Raw genomic sequence first — 21,567 nt, 5'->3', positions numbered from 1 at the left:
AGAATTCACCCTGTTGTGGGTCACAGTGTTTCATCACCCAGAATTCACCCTGTTGTGGGTCACAGTGTTTCATCACCCAGAATTCACCCTGCTGTGGGTCACAGTGTTTCATCACCCAGAATTCACCCTGTTGTGGGTCACAGTGTTTCATACTGAATTCACCCTGCTGTGGGTCACAGTGTTTCATCACCCAGAATTCACCCTGTTGTGGGTCACAGTGTTTCATCACCCAGAATTCACCCTGCTGTGGGTCACAGTGTTTCATCACCCAGAATTCACCCTGTTGTGGGTCACAGTGTTTCATACTGAATTCACCCTGCTGTGGGTCACAGTGTTTCATACAGAATTCACCCTGCTGTGGGTCACAGTGTTTCATCACCCAGAATTCACCCTGTTGTGGGTCACAGTGTTTCATCACCCAGAATTCACCCTGTTGTGGGTCACAGTGTTTCATACAGAATTCACCCTGTTGTGGGTCACAGTGTTTCATCACCCAGAATTCACCCTGCTGTGGGTCACAGTGTTTCATACAGAATTCACCCTGCTGTGGGTCACAGTGTTTCATCACCCAGAATTCACCCTGTTGTGGGTCACAGTGTTTCATCACCCAGAATTCACCCTGCTGTGGGTCACAGTGTTTCATACAGAATTCACCCTGCTGTGGGTCACAGTGTTTCATACTGAATTCACCCTGTTGTGGGTCACAGTGTTTCATACAGAATTCACCCTGTTGTGGGTCACAGTGTTTCATCACCCAGAATTCACCCTGCTGTGGGTCACAGTGTTTCATACTGAATTCACCCTGCTGTGGGTCACAGTGTTTCATCACCCAGAATTCACCCTGTTGTGGGTCACAGTGTTTCATCACCCAGAATTCACCCTGTTGTGGGTCACAGTGTTTCATCACCCAGAATTCACCCTGTTGTGGGTCACAGTGTTTCATCACCCAGAATTCACCCTGCTGTGGGTCACAGTGTTTCATCACCCAGAATTCACCCTGTTGTGGGTCACAGTGTTTCATACTGAATTCACCCTGTTGTGGGTCACAGTGTTTCATCACCCAGAATTCACCCTGCTGTGGGTCACAGTGTTTCATACAGAATTCACCCTGTTGTGGGTCACAGTGTTTCATCACCCATAATTCACCCTGCTGTGGGTCACAGTGTTTCATCACCCATAATTCACCCTGTTGTGGGTCACAGTGTTTCAAACAGAATTCACCCTGCTGTGGGTCACAGTGTTTCATCACCCAGAATTCACCCTGCTGTGGGTCACAGTGTTTCATCACCCAGAATTCACCCTGCTGTGGGTCACAGTGTTTCATACAGAATTCACCCTGCTGTGGGTCACAGTGTTTCATCACCCAGAATTCACCCTGCTGTGGGTCACAGTGTTTCTTCACCCAGAATTCACCCTGCTGTGGGTCACAGTGTTTCATACAGAATTCACCCTGCTGTGGGTCACAGTCTGTTAGTATGTTGTGGGTCACAGTGTGTTAGTATGTTGTGGGTCACAGTCTGTTAGTATGTTGAGGGTCACAGTCTGTTAGTATGTTGAGGGTCACAGTGTGTTAGTATGTTGTGGTTAACAGTGTGTTAGTATGTTGTGGGTCACAGTGTGTTAGTATGTTGTGTTTAACAGTGTGTTAGTATGTTGTGGTTAACAGTGTGTTAGTATGTTGTGGTTAACAGTGTTTTAGTATGTTGTGGTTAACAGTGTGTTAGTATGTTGTGGTTAGTATGTTGTGGGTCACAGTGTGTTAGTATGTTGTGGTTAACAGTGTGTTAGTATGTTGTGGTTAACAGTGTGTTAGTATGTTGTGGGTCACAGTGTGTTAGTATGTTGTGGTTAACAGTGTGTTAGTATGTTGTGGTTAACAGTGTGTTAGTATGTTGTGGTTAACAGTGTTTTAGTATGTTGTGGTTAACAGTGTGTTAGTATGTTGTGGTTAACAGTGTGTTAGTATGTTGTGGGTCACAGTGTGTTAGTATGTTGAGGGTCACAGTGTGTTAGTATGTTGTGGTTAACAGTGTTAGTATGTTGTGGTTAACAGTCTGTTAGTATGTTGTGGTTAACAGTGTGTTAGTATGTTGTGGGTCACAGTGTGTTAGTATGTTGTGGTTAACAGTGTGTTAGTATGTTGTGGTTAACAGTCTGTTAGTATGTTGTGGTTAACAGTGTGTTAGTATGTTGTGGTTAACAGTGTGTTAGTATGTTGTGGGTCACAGTGTGTTAGTATGTTGTGGTTAACAGTGTTAGTATGTTGTGGTTAACAGTGTGTTAGTATGTTGTGGTTAACAGTGTGTTAGTATGTTGAGGGTCACAGTCTGTTAGTATGTTGAGGGTCACAGTGTGTTAGTATGTTGAGGGTCACAGTCTGTTAGTATGTTGAGGGTCACAGTGTGTTAGTATGTTGAGGGTCACAGTGTGTTAGTATGTTGTGGTTAACAGTGTGTTAGTATGTTGTGGTTAACAGTGTGTTAGTATGTTGTGGTTAACAGTGTTTTAGTATGTTGTGGTTAACAGTGTGTTAGTATGTTGTGGTTAACAGTGTGTTAGTATTTTGTGGTTAACAGTGTGTTAGTATGTTGTGGTTAACAGTGTGTTAGTATGTTGTGGGTAACAGTGTGTTAGTATGTTGTGGTTAACAGTGTGTTAGTATGTTGTGGGTCACAGTGTGTTAGTATGTTGAGGGTCACAGTGTGTTAGTATGTTGTGGTTAACAGTGTGTTAGTATGTTGTGGTTAACAGTGTGTTAGTATGTTGAGGGTCACAGTCTGTTAGTATGTTGAGGGTCACAGTGTGTTAGTATGTTGAGGGTCACAGTCTGTTAGTATGTTGTGGTTAACAGTGTGTTAGTATGTTGTGGTTAACAGTCTGTTAATATGTTGTGGGTCACAGTGTGTTAGTATGTTGTGGTTAACAGTGTGTTAGTATGTTGTGGTTAACAGTGTGTTAGTATGTTGTGGTTAACAGTCTGTTAGTATGTTGTGGTTAACAGTGTGTTAGTATGTTGTGGTTAACAGTCTGTTAGTATGTTGTGGTTAACAGTGTTAGTATGTTGAGGGTCACAGTGTGTTAGTATGTTGTGTGTCGGTAGTGTTAGTATGTTGAGGGTCACAGTGTGTTAGTATGTTGTGTGTCGGTAGTGTTAGTATGTTGAGGGTCACAGTGTGTTAGTATGTTGTGTGTCGGTAGTGTTAGTATGTCGAGGGTCACAGTGTGTTAGTATGTTGTGTGTCGGTAGTGTTCTAACCTCAGTCCGTCTCCTCCTCAGGACCCCGCCACGTCTCGGACCCTCACCCTCATCTCAAAGACCATCCAGACCCTGGGTAGCCTGGCCAAGTCCAAATCAGCTAGTTTTAAAGAGACTTACATGGCGGCCTTCTACGATTACTTCAACGAGCAGAAGTATGGCGACGCTGTGAAGAATGTGAGTCTCTGCTCTGTGGCTGGGAGAATGAGAGTCTCTGCTCTGTGGCTGGGAGAATGAGAGTCTCTGCTCTGTGGCTGGGAGAATGAGAGTCTCTGCTCTGTGGCTGGGAGAATGAGAGTCTCTGCTCTGTGGCTGGGAGAATGAGAGTCTCTGCTCTGTGGCTGGGAGAATGAGAGTCTCTGCTCTGCTCTGTGGCTGGGAGAATGAGAGTCTCTGCTCTGTGGCTGGGAGAATGAGAGTCTCTGCTCTGTGGCTGGGAGAATGAGAGTCTCTGCTCTGTGGCTGGGAGAATGAGAGTCTCTGCTCTGCTCTGGGCTGGGAGAATGAGAGTCTCTGCTCTGTGGCTGGGAGAATGAGAGTCTCTGCTCTGTGGCTGGGAGGATGAGAGTCTCTGCTCTGTGGCTGGGAGAATGAGAGTCTCTGCTCTGTGGCTGGGAGAATGAGAGTCTCTGCTCTGTGGCTGGGAGAATGAGAGTCTCTGCTCTGTAGCTGGGAGAATGAGAGTCTCTGCTCTGCTCTGTGGCTGGGAGAATGAGAGTCTCTGCTCTGCTCTGTGGCTGGGAGAATGAGAGTCTCTGCTCTGTGGCTGGGAGAATGAGAGTCTCTGCTCTGTGGCTGGGAGAATGAGAGTCTCTGCTCTGTGGCTGGGAGAATGAGAGTCTCTGCTCTGTGGCTGGGAGAATGAGAGTCTCTGCTGGGAGAATGAGAGTCTCTGCTCTGTGGCTGGGAGAATGAGAGTCTCTGCTCTGTGGCTGGGAGAATGAGAGTCTCTGCTCTGTGGCTGGGAGAATGAGAGTCTCTGCTCTGTGGCTGGGAGAATGAGAGTCTCTGCTCTGTAGCTGGGAGAATGAGAGTCTCTGCTCTGTGGCTGGGAGAATGAGAGTCTCTGCTCTGTGGCTGGGAGAATGAGAGTCTCTGCTCTGCTCTGTGGCTGGGAGAATGAGAGTCTCTGCTCTGTGGCTGGGAGAATGAGAGTCTCTGCTCTGTGGCTGGGAGAATGAGAGTCTCTGCTCTGTGGCTGGGAGAATGAGAGTCTCTGCTCTGCTCTGTGGCTGGGAGAATGAGAGTCTCTGCTCTGCTCTGTGGCTGGGAGAATGAGAGTCTCTGCTCTGCTCTGTGGCTGGGAGAATGAGAGTCTCTGCTCTGCTCTGTAGCTGGGAGAATGAGAGTCTCTGCTCTGTGGCTGGGAGAATGAGAGTCTCTGCTCTGTGGCTGGGAGAATGAGAGTCTCTGCTCTGCTCTGTGGCTGGGAGAATGAGAGTCTCTGCTCTGCTGTGGCTGGGAGAATGAGAGTCTCTGCTCTGTGGCTGGGAGAATGAGAGTCTGTGGCTGGGAGAATGAGAGTCTCTGCTCTGCTCTGTGGCTGGGAGAATGAGAGTCTCTGCTCTGCTCTGTGGCTGGGAGAATGAGAGTCTCTGCTCTGTGGCTGGGAGAATGAGAGTCTCTGCTCTGTGGCTGGGAGAATGAGAGTCTCTGCTCTGCTCTGTGGCTGGGAGAATGAGAGTCTCTGCTCTGCTCTGTAGCTGGGAGAATGAGAGTCTCTGCTCTGTGGCTGGGAGAATGAGAGTCTCTGCTCTGTGGCTGGGAGAATGAGAGTCTCTGCTCTGTGGCTGGGAGAATGAGAGTCTCTGCTCTGCTCTGTGGCTGGGAGAATGAGAGTCTCTGCTCTGTGGCTGGGAGAATGAGAGTCTCTGCTCTGCTCTGTGGCTGGGAGAATGAGAGTCTCTGCTCTGTGGCTGGGAGAATGAGAGTCTCTGCTCTGTGGCTGGGAGAATGAGAGTCTCTGCTCTGCTCTGTGGCTGGGAGAATGAGAGTCTCTGCTCTGTGGCTGGGAGAATGAGAGTCTCTGCTCTGTGGCTGGGAGAATGAGAGTCTCTGCTCTGTGGCTGGGAGAATGAGAGTCTCTGCTCTGCTCTGTGGCTGGGAGAATGAGAGTCTCTGCTCTGTGGCTGGGAGAATGAGAGTCTCTGCTCTGTGGCTGGGAGAATGAGAGTCTCTGTTCTGTGGCTGGGAGAATGAGAGTCTCTGCTCTGTAGCTGGGAGAATGAGAGTCTCTGCTCTGTGGCTGGGAGAATGAGAGTCTCTGCTCTGTGGCTGGGAGAATGAGTCCCTGCTCTGTGCTGGGAGTCTCTGCTGCTGTGGCTGGGAGAATGAGAGTCTCTGCTCTGTGGCTGGGAGAATGAGAGTCTCTGCTCTGTGGCTGGGAGAATGAGAGTCTCTGCTCTGTGGCTGGGAGAATGAGAGTCTCTGCTCTGCTCTGTGGCTGGGAGAATGAGAGTCTCTGCTCTGTGGCTGGGAGAATGAGAGTCTCTGCTCTGTGGCTGGGAGAATGAGAGTCTCTGCTCTGTGGCTGGGAGAATGAGAGTCTCTGCTCTGTGGCTGGGAGAATGAGAGTCTCTGCTCTGTGGCTGGGAGAATGAGAGTCTCTGCTCTGTGGCTGGGAGAATGAGAGTCTCTGCTCTGTGGCTGGGAGAATGAGAGCTCTACAGTTCTGGTACTGACCAGCCCCCATTGATCAGAATGAGAGCTCTACGGTTCTGGTACTGACCAGCCCCCATTGATCAGAATGAGAGCTCTACGGTTCTGGTACTGACCAGCCCCCATTGATCAGAATGAGAGCTCTACGGTTCTGGTACTGACCAGCCCCCCAGTGATCAGAATGAGAGCTCTACGGTCCTGCTACTGACCAGCCCCCAGTGATCAGAATGATAGCTCTACGGTTCTGGTATTGACCAGCCCCCAGTGATCAGAATGAGAGCTCTAAGGTTCTGGTACTGACCAGCCCCCTAGTGATCAGAATGAGAGCTCTAAGGTTCTGGTACTGACCAGCCCCCCAGTGATCAGAATGAGAGCTCTACGGTCCTGCTACTGACCAGCCCCCAGTGATCAGAATGATAGCTCTACGGTTCTGGTACTGACCAGCCCCCAGTGATCAGAATGAGAGCTCTACGGTTCTGGTACTGACCAGCCCCCAGTGATCAGAATGAGAGCCCTACAGTTCTGGTACTGACCAGCCCCCCAGTGATCAGAATGAGAGCTCTACGGTCCTGCTACTGACCAGCCCCCAGTGATCAGAATGATAGCTCTACGGTTCTGGTATTGACCAGCCCCCAGTGATCAGAATGAGAGCTCTACGGTTCTGGTACTGACCAGCCCCCCGGTGATTAGTCAGTGTGGATAGTCTTTGGGAGAAGGAGAGAGGAAGTTGATAGTCTGATTTAACAGACTTATGGCCAGGGGATAGAAGGGGTTTAGGAGTCTGTTTGTCTGAACCTTGATGCACCGGTACCGCCTGCAGGACAGGAGCAGGGAGAACAGTCCTTGTCTTATGGCCAGGGGATAGAAGGGGTTTAGGAGTCTGTTTGTCTGAACCTTGATGCACCGGTACCCCCTGCAGGACAGGAGCAGGGAGAACAGTCCTTGTCTTATGGCCAGGGGATAGAAGGGGTTTAGGAGTCTGTTTGTCTGAACCTTGATGCACCGGTACCCCCTGCAGGACAGGAGCAGGGAGAACAGTCCTTGTCTTATGGCCAGGGGATAGAAGGGGTTTAGGAGTCTGTTTGTCTGAACCTTGATGCACCGGTATCCCCTGCAGGACAGGAGCAGGGAGAACAGTCCTTGTCTTATGGCCAGGGGATAGAAGGGGTTTAGGAGTCTGTTTGTCTGAACCTTGATGCACCGGTACCGCCTGCAGGACAGGAGCAGGGAGAACAGTCCTTGTCAGACACTGGCTGTACGTCCTGGATGTCTGGGAACTCACACCCAGCTCACCCCCCAGCTCACCCCCAGCTCACCCCCCAGCTCATCCCCCCAGCTCACCCCCCAGCTCATCCCCCAGCTCATCCCCCAGCTCATCCCCCGGCTTATCACTCTCTGTAGGGCCTTCCGGTCGAGAGCGGTGCAGTTACCATACCAGACGGTGATACAACCAGTCAGGATGCTCTCTATGGTGCAGCTGTAAAAGTACCTGAAGGATCTGCGGTGGCCATGCCTCCTCCCTATAGGCTGTCTCATCGCTGTCGGTGATCAGGCCCTACCACCAGGTCTCCTCCCTCCTCCCTATAGGCTGTCTCCTCCCTGTCGGTGATCAGGCCCTACCACCGTCGTGTCGTCCAGCATATTTGATGATGGAGTTGGAGTCGTGCATGGCCACACAGGGGTTACAGGAGGGGGCTAAGCACACACCCCTGGGGGCCCCGTGTTGAGAGTCTGCGTGGCGGAGGTGATATTGCCTAGGCTCTGGTCAGAAGTAGTGCACTACATAGTGAATAGGGTGTGATTTGGCATAGGTGGCATAAGCGATTTAAGAGCGTTGGGCCAGTAGCCTGAAAGGTCACCGGTTCGAATCCCGAGATGACTAGGTGAAAATATGCCGATGTGCCCTTGAGCAAGGCACGTAAAAGCTAATTGCTATTGTAAGTCGTTCTGGATAAGAGAGTCTATTAAAATGACTAAAATGTAAATTTGAGATGCGCCTCTGTCCGTCTGTAGTTCCTGGACCTAATCTCGTCGTCAGGGAGATGGAACCAGAAGAGTATCGAGACTCCCATCATGCTGAAAGAGGGGTAAGAGGGGTAACACTGAGGGGTTAGGGGTAAGAGAGAGAACACTGAGGGGGTAACACTGAGGGGTTAGGGGTAAGAGAGAGAACACGGGGTAACACTGAGGGGGTTAGGGGTAAGAGAGAGAACACAGGGGGTAACACTGAGGGGTTAGGGGTAAGAGAGAGAACACAGGGGGTAACACTGAGGGGGTTAGGGGTAAGAGAAAGAACACAGGGGGTAACACTGAGGGGTTAGGGGTACGAGAGAGAGAACACAGGGGGTAACACTGAGGGGGTTAGGGGTACGAGAGAGAGAACACAGGGGGTAACACTGAGGGGGTTAGGGGTAAGAGAGAGAACACAGGGGGTAACACTGAGGGGTTAGGGGTAAGAGAGAGAACACAGGGGTAACACTGAGGGGTTAGGGGTAAGAGAGAGAACACAGGGGGTAACACTGAGGGGGTTAGGGGTAAGAGAGAGAACACAGGGGTAACACTGAGGGGTTAGGGGGTACGAGAGAGAGAACACAGGGAGTAACACTGAGGGGGTTAGGGGTAAGAGAGAGAACACAGGGGGTAACACTGAGGGGGTTAGGGGGAAGAGAGAGAACACAGGGGGTAACACTGAGGGGGTTAGGGGTAAGAGAGAGAGAACACAGGGGGTAACACTGAGGGGGTTAGGGGTAAGAGAGAGAGAACACAAGGGGTAACACTGGGGGGGTTAGGGGTAAGAGAGAGAACACAGGGGAGAACACTGAGGGGTTGGGGTAAGAGAGAGAGAACTAATCAACAATCTGCCCCAGACTCACTACTGGACCTATATAACCTGGTATCTCTACAGTAGTATTGGATCAGGCCCCAGACTCACTACTGAACCTACTGTATATAACCTGGTATCTCTACAGTAGTATTGGATCAGGCCCCAGACTCACTACTGGACCTACTGTATATAACCTGGTATCTCTACAGTAGTATTGGATCAGGCCCCAGACTCACTACTGGACCTATATACTGTAACCTGGTATCTCTACAGTAGTATTGGATCAGGCCCCAGACTCACTACTGGACCTATATACTGTAACCTGGTATCTCTACAGTAGTATTGGATCAGGCCCCAGACTCACTACTGGACCTATATACTGTAACCTGGTATCTCTACAGTAGTATTGGATCAGGCCCCAGACTCACTACTGGACCTATATACTGTAACCTGGTATCTCTACAGTAGTATTGGATCAGGCCCCAGACTCACTACTGAACCTATATAACCTGGTATCTCTACAGTAGTATTGGATCAGGCCCCAGACTCACTACTGGACCTATATAACCTGGTATCTCTACAGTAGTATTGGATCAGGCCCCAGACCCACTACTGAACCTATATAACCTGGTATCTCTACAGTAGTATTGGATCAGACCCCAGACTCACTACTGGACCTATATACTGTAACCTGGTATCTCTACAGTAGTATTGGATCAGACCCCAGACTCACTACTGAACCTATATACTGTAACCTGGTATCTCTACAGTAGTATTGGATCAGGCCCCAGACTCACTACTGAACCTATATAACCTGGTATCTCTACAGTAGTATTGGATCAGGCCCCAGACCCACTACTGGACCTATATAACCTGGTATCTCTACAGTAGTATTGGATCAGGCCCCAGACTCACTACTGAACCTATATACCCTGGTATCTCTACAGTAGTATTGGATCAGGCCCCAGAATGTCACGCCCTGGTCTAAGTATTTTGTGTTTATCTTTATGTATTGGGTCAGGCCAGGGTGTGGCATGGAGTTTTTGTATTGTGGTGTGTTTTGTCTGGGGGGTTTTGGTGTGTATGTTAGTGGGATTGTAGCTTAGTAGGGTTTTCTAGGAAAGTCTATGGCTGTCTGGAGTGGTTCTCAATCAGAGGCAGGTGGTTCTCGTTGTCTCTGATTGGGAACCATATTTAGGCAGCCATATTCTTTGGTTGTATTGTGGGTGATTGTCCTTAGTGTCCTGATGTCCTTAGTGTCCTTGTTCCTGTCTATGTAGGTTAAACCAGTATAGGCTGTTTCGGTTTTCTTTACGTTTATTGTTTTTGTAGTATTTGTATTTAGATTCGTGTTTACGTTTGTTTATTAAAACATGAATCGCAATATACACGCTGCATTTTGGTCCGACTCTCCTTCACCAATAGAAAACCGTTACACAGACCCACTACTGAACCTGTATACTGTAACCTGGTATCTCTACAGTAGTATTGGATCAGGCCCCAGACTCACTACTGGATCTATATAACCTGGTATCTCTACAGTAGTATTGGATCAGGCCCCAGACCCACTACTGGATCTATATAACCTGGTATCTCTACAGTAGTATTGGATCAGGCCCAAGACTCACTACTGGATCTATATAACCTGGTATCTCTACAGTAGTATTGGATCAGACCCCAGACTCACTACTGGACCTATATACTGTAACCTGGTATCTCTACAGTAGTATTGGATCAGACCCCAGACTCACTACTGGACCTATATAACCTGGTATCTCTACAGTAGTATTGGATCAGACCCCAGACTCACTACTGGATCTATATAACCTGGTATCTCTACAGTAGTATTGGATCAGACCCCAGACTCACTACTGGATCTATATAACCTGGTATCTCTACAGTAGTATTGGATCAGACCCCAGACTCACTACTGGATCTATATAACCTGGTATCTCTACAGTAGTATTGGATCAGGCCCAAGACTCACTACTGGATCTATATAACCTGGTATCTCTACAGTAGTATTGGATCAGACCCCAGACTCACTACTGGACCTATATACTGTAACCTGGTATCTCTACAGTAGTATTGGATCAGACCCCAGACTCACTACTGGACCTATATAACCTGGTATCTCTACAGTAGTATTGGATCAGACCCCAGACTCACTACTGGATCTATATAACCTGGTATCTCTACAGTAGTATTGGATCAGACCCCAGACTCACTACTGAACCTACTGTATATAACCTGGTATCTCTACAGTAGTATAGGATCAGACCCCAGACTCACTACTGGACCTATATAACCTGGTATCTCTACAGTAGTATTGGATCAGGCCCCAGACTCACTACTGGATCTATATAACCTGGTATCTCTACAGTAGTATTGGATCAGACCCCAGACTCACTACTGAACCTACTGTATATAACCTGGTATCTCTACAGTAGTATAGGATCAGACCCCAGACTCACTACTGGACCTATATAACCTGGTATCTCTACAGTAGTATTGGATCAGGCCCAAGACTCACTACTGGACCTATATAACCTGGTATCTCTACAGTAGTATTGGATCAGACCCCAGACTCACTACTGGACCTATATAACCTGGTATCTCTACAGTAGTATTGGATCAGGCCCCCGACTCACTACTGCCTGTCTTCTGAAGACCTCTCTGTCTGATTATATCTCCTGGCTATCTCTTCCTCCTTCAGTCAATCACTAATTTCTTCTTCTCTCCAGGTTCATGATCAAGCGAGCCCAGGGGAGGAACCGTTTTGGGATGAAGAACTTCAAGAAGAGGTGGTTTCGCCTCACTAACCATGAGTTTACCTACCACAAAACCAAAGGTAACGGCTGGAGGTTTGTGGGGGCTCTTCTACGGGTTGTCAGGCCTGGTTCTACGTCTGGTCTGTCTGTGTGCTCAAGATCTCGTTAGATGGTATCCACTATGTGTTATAGAGGTGTAGTTAGATGGTATCCACTGTGTGTTATAGAGGTGTAGTTAGATGGTATCCACTGTGTGTTATAGAGGTGTAGTTAGATGGTATACACCGTGTGTTATAGAGGTGTAGTTAGATGGTATCCACTATGTGTTATAGAGGTGTAGTTAGATGGTATCCACTGTGTGTTATAGAGGTGTAGTTAGATGGTATCCACTGTGTGTTATAGAGGTGTAGTTAGATGGTATCCACTGTGTGTTATAGAGGTGTAGTTAGATGGTATCCACTGTGTGTTATAGAGGTGTAGTTAGATGGTATCTACTGTGTTATAGAGGTGTAGTTAGATGGTATCCACTGTGTGTTATAGAGGTGTAGTTAGATGGTATCCACTGTGTGTTATAGAGGTGTAGTTAGATGGTATCCACTATGTGTTATAGAGGTGTAGTTAGATGGTATCCACTATGTGTTATAGAGGTGTAGTTAGATGGTATCCACTATGTGTTATAGAGGTGTAGTTAGATGGTATCCGCTGTGTGTTATAGAGGTGTAGTTAGATGGTATCCACTATGTGTTATAGAGGTGTAGTTAGATGGTATCCACTGTGTGTTATAGAGGTGTAGTTAGATGGTATCCACTATGTGTTATAGAGGTGTAGTTAGATGGTATCCACTGTGTGTTATAGAGGTGTAGTTAGATGGTATCCACTGTGTGTTATAGAGGTGTAGTTAGATGGTATCCACCGTGTGTTATAGAGGTGTAGTTAGATGGTATCTACTGTGTTATAGAGGTGTAGTTAGATGGTATCTACTGTGTTATAGAGGTGTAGTTAGATGGTATCCACTATGTGTTATAGAGGTGTAGTTAGATGGTATCCACCGTGTGTTATAGAGGTGTAGTTAGATGGTATCCACTGTGTGTTATAGAGGTGTAGTTAGATGGTATCCACTGTGTGTTATAGAGGTGTAGTTAGATGGTATCCACTGTGTGTTATAGAGGTGTAGTTAGATGGTATCCACCGTGTGTTATAGAGGTGTAGTTAGATGGTATCCACTATGTGTTATAGAGGTGTAGTTAGATGGTATCCACTGTTTGTTATAGAGGTGTAGTTAGATGGTATCCACTGTGTGTTATAGAGGTGTAGTTAGATGGTATCCACTGTGTGTTATAGAGGTGTAGTTAGATGGTATCCACTGTGTGTTATAGAGGTGTAGTTAGATGGTATACACCGTGTGTTATAGAGGTGTAGTTAGATGGTATCCACTATGTGTTATAGAGGTGTAGTTAGATGGTATCCACTGTGTGTTATAGAGGTGTAGTTAGATGGTATCCACTATGTGTTATAGAGGTGTAGTTAGATGGTATCCACTATGTGTTATGGAGGTGTAGTTAGATGGTATCCACTATGTGTTATAGAGGTGTAGTTAGATGGTATCCACTGTGTGTTATAGAGGTGTAGTTAGATGGTATCCACTATGTGTTATAGAGGTGTAGTTAGATGGTATCCACTGTGTGTTATAGAGGTGTAGTTAGATGGTATCCACTATGTGTTATAGAGGTGTAGTTAGATGGTATCCACTGTGTGTTATAGAGGTGTAGTTAGATGGTATCCACTATGTGTTATAGAGGTGTAGTTAGATGGTATCCACTATGTGTTATAGAGGTGTAGTTAGATGGTATCCACTATGTGTTATAGAGGTGTAGTTAGATGGTATCCACTGTGTGTTATAGAGGTGTAGTTAGATGGTATCCACTATGTGTTATAGAGGTGTAGTTAGATGGTATCCACTGTGTGTTATAGAGGTGTAGTTAGATGGTATCCACTATGTGTTATAGAGGTGTAGTTAGATGGTATCCACTATGTGTTATAGAGGTGTAGTTAGATGGTATCCACTGTGTGTTATAGAGGTGTAGTTAGATGGTATCCACTATGTGTTATAGAGGTGTGGTAAACCGATGGGTGTTGGGGCTATTCCCAAATACCCCCCTGTGTGGTAAACCGATGGGTGTTGGGGCTATTCCCAAATACCCCACGTGTGGTAAACCGATGGGGTGTTGGGGCTATTCCCAAATACCCCACGTGTGGTAAACCGATGGGGTGTTGGGGCTATGTCCAAATACCCCCCCTGTGGTAAACCGATGGGTGTTGGGGCTATTCCCAAATAACCCCCCGTGTGGTAAACCGATGGGTGTTGGGGCTATTCCCAAACCCCCCCCCCCCCGTGTGGTAAACCGATGGGTGTTGGGGCTATTCCCAAACCCCCCCCCCCCCGTGTGGTAAACCGATGGGTGTTGGGGCTATTCCCAAACCCCCCGTGTGGTAAACCGATGGGGTGTTGGGGCATATTCCCAAACCCCCCCGTGTGGTAAACCGATGGGTGTTGGGGCTATTCCCAAACCCCCCGTGTGGTAAACCGATGGTTGTTGGGGCTATTCCCAAAGTCCCCGTGTGTGTAAACCGATGGGTGTTGGGGCTATTCCCAAACCCCCCGTGTGGTAAACCGATGGGTGTTGGGGCTATTCCCAAACCCCCCGTGTGGTAAACCGATGGGTGTTGGGGCTATTCCCAAACCCCCCCGTGTGGTAAACCGATGGGTGTTGGGTTGCAGAGATGAACACAGAGACGGGGAGAACTCCCGATCACGGCCGGTTGTGATACAGACCGGGATCGAGCCCTGGGTCTGTAGTGACGCCTCTATATTACGGCCAAAGACAGAGTCAGTGTGTTGATTCATCGTGACAGAGTCAGAGTCAGTGTGTTGATTCATCGTGACAGAGTCAGAGTCAGTGTGTTGATTCATCGTGACAGAGTCAGAGTCAGAGTGTTGATTCATCGTGACAGAGTCAGAGTCAGTGTGTTGATTCATCGTGACAGAGTCAGAGTCAGTGTGTTGATTCATCGTGACAGAGTCAGAGTCAGTGTGTTGATTCATCGTGACAGAGTCAGAGTCAGTGTGTTGATTCATCGTGACAGAGTCAGAGTCAGAGTCAGTGTGTTGATTCATCGTGACAGAGTCAGAGTCAGAGTCAGAGTCAGTGTGTTGATTCATCGTGACAGAGTCAGAGTCAGAGTCAGTGTGTTGATTCATCGTGACAGAGTCAGAGTCAGAGTCAGTGTGTTGATTCATCGTGACAGAGTCAGAGTCAGAGTCAGTGTGTTGATTCATCGTGACAGAGTCAGAGTCAGTGTGTTGATTCATCGTGACAGAGTCAGAGTCAGAGTGTTGATTCATCGTGACAGAGTCAGAGTCAGTGTGTTGATTCATCGTGACAGAGTCAGTGTGTTGATTATTCGTGACAGAGTCAGAGTCAGTGTGTTGATTCATCGTGACAGAGTCAGAGTCAGTGTGTTGATTCATCGTGACAGAGTCAGAGTCAGTGTGTTGATTCATCGTGACAGAGTCAGAGTCAGTGTGTTGATTCATCGTGACAGAGTCAGAGTCAGTGTGTTGATTCATCGTGTTGATGATTAACTTTGTGAACAGGAATCAAAGCTAAGCTGCAATGGGAGAAAACCACCCAATACGCACACACACAAACACACACAAACACACACGCACATACACGCACACAAACACACACACACACACACACACACACACACACACACACACACACACACAGGAAGATATACACACACACACACACACACACACACACACACACACACACAGGAAGATATACACACACACACACACACAGCTGTTTGTTCTGGTGTCTGATGCAGTACCTTGTTTTCTCCAGGTGAGGGCGCTCTCTGCAGAATCCCTATAGAGAACATCCTGGCTGTAGAGAGACTGGAGGAAGAGTCATTCAAGATGAAGAACGTAAGAATACAAACCATCAAACACCAACTGCCAAACACCAACTACCAAACACCAACTACCAAACACCAACTGCCAAACACCAATACCAAACACCAACTACCAAACACCAACTACCAAACACCAACTACCAAACACCAACTACCAAACACCAACTACCAAACACCAACTGCCAAACACCAACTACCAAACACTAACTACCAAACACTAACTACCAAACACCAACTACCAAACACCAACTACCAAACACTAACTACCAAACACTAACTACCAACTACCAACTACCAAACACCAACTACCAAACACCAACTACCAAACACCAACTGCCAAGCACCAACTGCCAAGCACCAACTACCAACTACCAACTACCAACTACCAAACACTAACTACCAAACACTAGCTACCAAACACTAACTACCAAACACCAACTGCCAAACACCAACTGCCAGGGTATTAATTGACATTATGATCCTAAACAACCTAGTGGTCCAGAGTCCAGACTCTAGATAGTATTGACTGTTATGAGTCTTAACAACTTAACGGTCCAGAGTCCAGACTCTAGATAGTATTGACTGTTATGAGTCTAAACAACTTAACGGTCCAGAGTCCAGACTCTAGATAGTATTGACTGTTATGATCCTAAACAACTTAGTGGTCCAGAGTCCAGACTCTAGATAGTATTGACTGTTATGAGTCTAAACAACTTAACGGTCCAGAGTCCAGACTCTAGATAGTATTGACTGTTATGAGTCTTAACAACTTAGTGGTCCAGACTCTAGATAGTATTGACTGTTATGAGTCTAAACCACTTAGTGGTCCAGAGTCCAGACTCTAGATAGTATTGACTGTTATGAGTCTAAACAACTTAGTGGTCCAGACTCTAGATAGTATTGACTGTTATGAGTCTTAACAACTTAACGGTCCAGAGTCCAGACTCTAGATAGTATTGACTGTTATGAGTCTTAACAACTTAACGGTCCAGAGTCCAGACTCTAGATTGAGTAAACAACTTGAGAGTCTCTAGATAGTATTGACTGAGTCTTAACAACATAGTGGTCCAGAGTCCAGACTCTAGATAGTATTGACTGTTATGAGTCTTAACAACTTAGCGGTCCAGAGTCCAGACTCTATATAGTATTGACTGTTATGAGTCTAAACAACTTAGTGGTCCAGAGTCCAGACTCTAGATAGTATTGACTGTTATGAGTCTTAACAACTTAGTGGTCCAGAGTCCAGACTCTAGATAGTATTGACTGTTATGAGTCTTAACAACTTAACGGTCCAGAGTCCAGACTCTAGATAGTATTGACTGTTATGAGTCTTAACAACTTAACGGTCCAGAGTCCAGACTCTAGATAGTATTGACTGTTATGAGTCTAAACAACTTAGTGGTCCAGACTCTAGATAGTATTGACTGTTATGAGTCTAAACAACTTAGTGGTCCAGAGTCCAGACTCTAGATAGTATTGACTGTTATGAGTCTTAACAACTTAACGGTCCAGAGTCCAGACTCTAGATAGTATTGACTGTTATGAGTCTAAACAACTTAGCGGTCCAGAGTCCAGACTCTAGATAGTATTGACTGTTATGAGTCTAAACAACTTAGCGGTCCAGAGTCCAGACTCTAGATAGTATTGACTGTTATGAGTCTAAACAACTTAGTGGTCCAGAGTCCAGACTCTAGATAGTATTGACTGTTATGAGTCTAAACAACTTAGCGGTCCAGAGTCCAGACTCTAGATAGTATTGACTGTTATGAGTCTTAACAACTTAACGGTCCAGAGTCCAGACTCTAGATAGTATTGACTGTTATGAGTCTAAACAACTTAGTGGTCCAGAGTCCAGACTCTAGATAGTATTGACTGTTATGAGTCTAAACAACTTAACGGTCCAGAGTCCAGACTCTAGATAGTATTGACTGTTATGAGTCTAAACAACTTAACGGTCCAGAGTCCAGACTCTAGATAGTATTGACTGTTATGAGTCTTAACAACTTAGCGGTCCAGACTCTAGATAGTACTGACTGTTATGATCCTAAACAACTTAGTGGTCCAGAGTCCAGACTCTAGATAGTATTGACTGTTATGAGTCTAAACAACTTAGCGGTCCAGAGTCCAGACTCTAGATAGTATTGACTGTTATGATCCTAAACAACTTAACGGTCCAGAGTCCAGACTCTAGATAGTATTGACTGTTATGATCCTAAACAACTTAGCGGTCCAGACTCTAGATAGTATTGACTGTTATGAGTCTAAACAACTTAGCGGTCCAGAGTCCAGACTCTAGATAGTATTGACTGTTATGAGTCTTAACAACTTAGCGGTCCAGACGCTAGATAGTATTAACTGTTATGATCCTAAACAACTTAGTGGTCCAGAGTCCAGACTCTAGATAGTATTGACTGTTATGAGTCTTAACAACATAGTGGTCCAGAGTCCAGACTCTAGATAGTATTGACTGTTATGAGTCTTAACAACTTAGCGGTCCAGAGTCCAGACTCTATATAGTATTGACTGTTATGAGTCTAAACAACTTAGTGGTCCAGAGTCCAGACTCTAGATAGTATTGACTGTTATGAGTCTTAACAACTTAGTGGTCCAGAGTCCAGACTCTAGATAGTATTGACTGTTATGAGTCTTAACAACTTAACGGTCCAGAGTCCAGACTCTAGATAGTATTGACTGTTATGAGTCTTAACAACTTAACGGTCCAGAGTCCAGACTCTAGATAGTATTGACTGTTATGAGTCTAAACAACTTAGTGGTCCAGACTCTAGATAGTATTGACTGTTATGAGTCTAAACAACTTAACGGTCCAGAGTCCAGACTCTAGATAGTATTGACTGTTATGAGTCTAAACAACTTAGTGGTCCAGAGTCCAGACTCTAGATAGTATTGACTGTTATGAGTCTTAACAACTTAACGGTCCAGAGTCCAGACTCTAGATAGTATTGACTGTTATGAGTCTTAACAACTTAGCGGTCCAGACTCTAGATAGTATTGACTGTTATGATCCTAAACAACTTAGTGGTCCAGAGTCCAGACTCTAGATAGTATTGACTGTTATGAGTCTAAACAACTTAGCGGTCCAGAGTCCAGACTCTAGATAGTATTGACTGTTATGATCCTAAACAACTTAACGGTCCAGAGTCCAGACTCTAGATAGTATTGACTGTTATGATCCTAAACAACTTAGCGGTCCAGACTCTAGATAGTATTGACTGTTATGAGTCTAAACAACTTAGCGGTCCAGAGTCCAGACTCTAGATAGTATTGACTGTTATGAGTCTAAACAACTTAGCGGTCCAGAGTCCAGACTCTAGATAGTATTGACTGTTATGAGTCTTAACAACTTAACGGTCCAGAGTCCAGACTCTAGATAGTATTGACTGTTATGAGTCTAAACAACTTAGTGGTCCAGAGTCCAGACTCTAGATAGTATTGACTGTTATGAGTCTTAACAACTTAACGGTCCAGAGTCCAGACTCTAGACAGTATTGACTGTTATGAGTCTTAACAACTTAGCGGTCCAGACTCTAGATAGTATTGACTGTTATGATCCTAAACAACTTAGTGGTCCAGAGTCCAGACTCTAGATAGTATTGACTGTTATGATCCTAAACAACTTAGTGGTCCAGAGTCCAGACTCTAGATAGTATTGACTGTTATGAGTCTAAACAACTTAGCGGTCCAGAGTCCAGACTCTAGATAGTATTGACTGTTATGATCCTAAACAACTTAGCGGTCCAGAGTCCAGACTCTAGATAGTATTGACTGTTATGATCCTAAACAACTTAACGGTCCAGAGTCCAGACTCTAGATAGTATTGACTGTTATGATCCTAAACAACTTAGCGGTCCAGACTCTAGATAGTATTGACTGTTATGATCCTAAACAACTTAGTGGTCCAGAGTCCAGACTCTAGATAGTATTGACTGTTATGAGTCTAAACAACTTAACGGTCCAGAGTCCAGACTCTAGATAGTATTGACTGTTATGAGTCTAAACAACTTAACGGTCCAGAGTCCAGACTCTAGATAGTATTGACTGTTATGAGTCTTAACAACTTAGCGGTCCAGAGTCCAGACTCTAGATAGTATTGACTGTTATGAGTCTTAACAACTTAGTGGTCCAGAGTCCAGACTCTAGATAGTATTGACTGTTATGAGTCTAAACAACTTAGTGGTCCAGAGTCCAGACTCTAGATAGTATTAACTGTTATGAGTCTAAACAACTTAGCGGTCCAGAGTCCAGACTCTAGATAGTATTGACTGTTATGATCCTAAACAACTTAGCGGTCCAGAGTCCAGACTCTAGATAGTATTGACTGTTATGATCCTAAACAACTTAACGGTCCAGAGTCCAGACTCTAGATAGTATTGACTGTTATGAGTCTAAACAACTTAGTGGTCCAGAGTCCAGACTCTAGATAGTATTGACTGTTATGAGTCTTAACAACTTAACGGTCCAGAGTCCAGACTCTAGATAGTATTGACTGTTATGAGTCTTAACAACTTAGCGGTCCAGACTCTAGATAGTATTGACTGTTATGATCCTAAACAACTTAGTGGTCCAGAGTCCAGACTCTAGATAGTATTGACTGTTATGATCCTAAACAACTTAGTGGTCCAGAGTCCAGACTCTAGATAGTATTGACTGTTATGAGTCTAAACAACTTAGCGGTCCAGAGTCCAGACTCTAGATAGTATTGACTGTTATGATCCTAAACAACTTAGCGGTCCAGAGTCCAGACTCTAGATAGTATTGACTGTTATGATCCTAAACAACTTAACGGTCCAGAGTCCAGACTCTAGATAGTATTGACTGTTATGATCCTAAACAACTTAGCGGTCCAGACTCTAGATAGTATTGACTGTTATGAGTCTAAACAACTTAGCGGTCCAGAGTCCAGACTCTAGATAGTATTGACTGTTATGAGTCTAAACAACTTAGCGGTCCAGAGTCCAGACTCTAGATAGTATTGACTGTTATGAGTCTTAACAACTTAACGGTCCAGAGTCCAGACTCTAGATAGTATTGACTGTTATGAGTCTAAACAACTTAGTGGTCCAGAGTCCAGACTCTAGATAGTATTGACTGTTATGAGTCTTAACAACTTAACGGTCCAGAGTCCAGACTCTAGATAGTATTGACTGTTATGAGTCTTAACAACTTAGCGGTCCAGACTCTAGATAGTATTGACTGTTATGATCCTAAACAACTTAACGGTCCAGAGTCCAGACTCTAGATAGTATTGACTGTTATGATCCTAAACAACTTAGCGGTCCAGACTCTAGATAGTATTGACTGTTATGATCCTAAACAACTTAGTGGTCCAGAGTCCAGACTCTAGATAGTATTGACTGTTATGAGTCTAAACAACTTAACGGTCCAGAGTCCAGACTCTAGATAGTATTGACTGTTATGAGTCTAAACAACTTAACGGTCCAGAGTCCAGACTCTAGATAGTATTGACTGTTATGAGTCTTAACAACTTAGCGGTCCAGAGTCCAGACTCTAGATAGTATTGACTGTTATGAGTCTTAACAACTTAGTGGTCCAGAGTCCAGACTCTAGATAGTATTGACTGTTATGAGTCTAAACAACTTAGTGGTCCAGAGTCCAGACTCTAGATAGTATTAACTGTTATGAGTCTAAACAACTTAGCGGTCCAGAGTCCAGACTCTAGATAGTATTGACTGTTATGATCCTAAACAACTTAGCGGTCCAGAGTCCAGACTCTAGATAGTATTGACTGTTATGATCCTAAACAACTTAACGGTCCAGAGTCCAGACTCTAGATAGTATTGACTGTTATGAGTCTAAACAACTTAGTGGTCCAGAGTCCAGACTCTAGATAGTATTGACTGTTATGAGTCTTAACAACTTAACGGTCCAGAGTCCAGACTCTAGATAGTATTGACTGTTATGAGTCTTAACAACTTAGCGGTCCAGACTCTAGATAGTATTGACTGTTATGATCCTAAACAACTTAGTGGTCCAGAGTCCAGACTCTAGATAGTATTGACTGTTATGATCCTAAACAACTTAGTGGTCCAGAGTCC

At 45.5% G+C, this 21,567-nt stretch overlaps 1 pseudogene; it reads left to right on the top strand.

Moving 5' to 3' along the window:
* LOC135569175 (ras GTPase-activating protein 3-like) overlaps nt 1-21,567 on the top strand; it is a 115,213-nt pseudogene that overhangs the window by 55,095 nt on the left and 38,551 nt on the right.

This window comes from Oncorhynchus nerka, unplaced genomic scaffold (genome assembly GCF_034236695.1).
Source record: "Oncorhynchus nerka isolate Pitt River unplaced genomic scaffold, Oner_Uvic_2.0 unplaced_scaffold_1184, whole genome shotgun sequence".
Lineage (NCBI taxonomy): Eukaryota > Metazoa > Chordata > Actinopteri > Salmoniformes > Salmonidae > Oncorhynchus > Oncorhynchus nerka.
The sequence above is the reverse complement of the archived record's forward strand: the minus strand, read 5'-3'. Positions and strand labels throughout refer to the sequence as shown.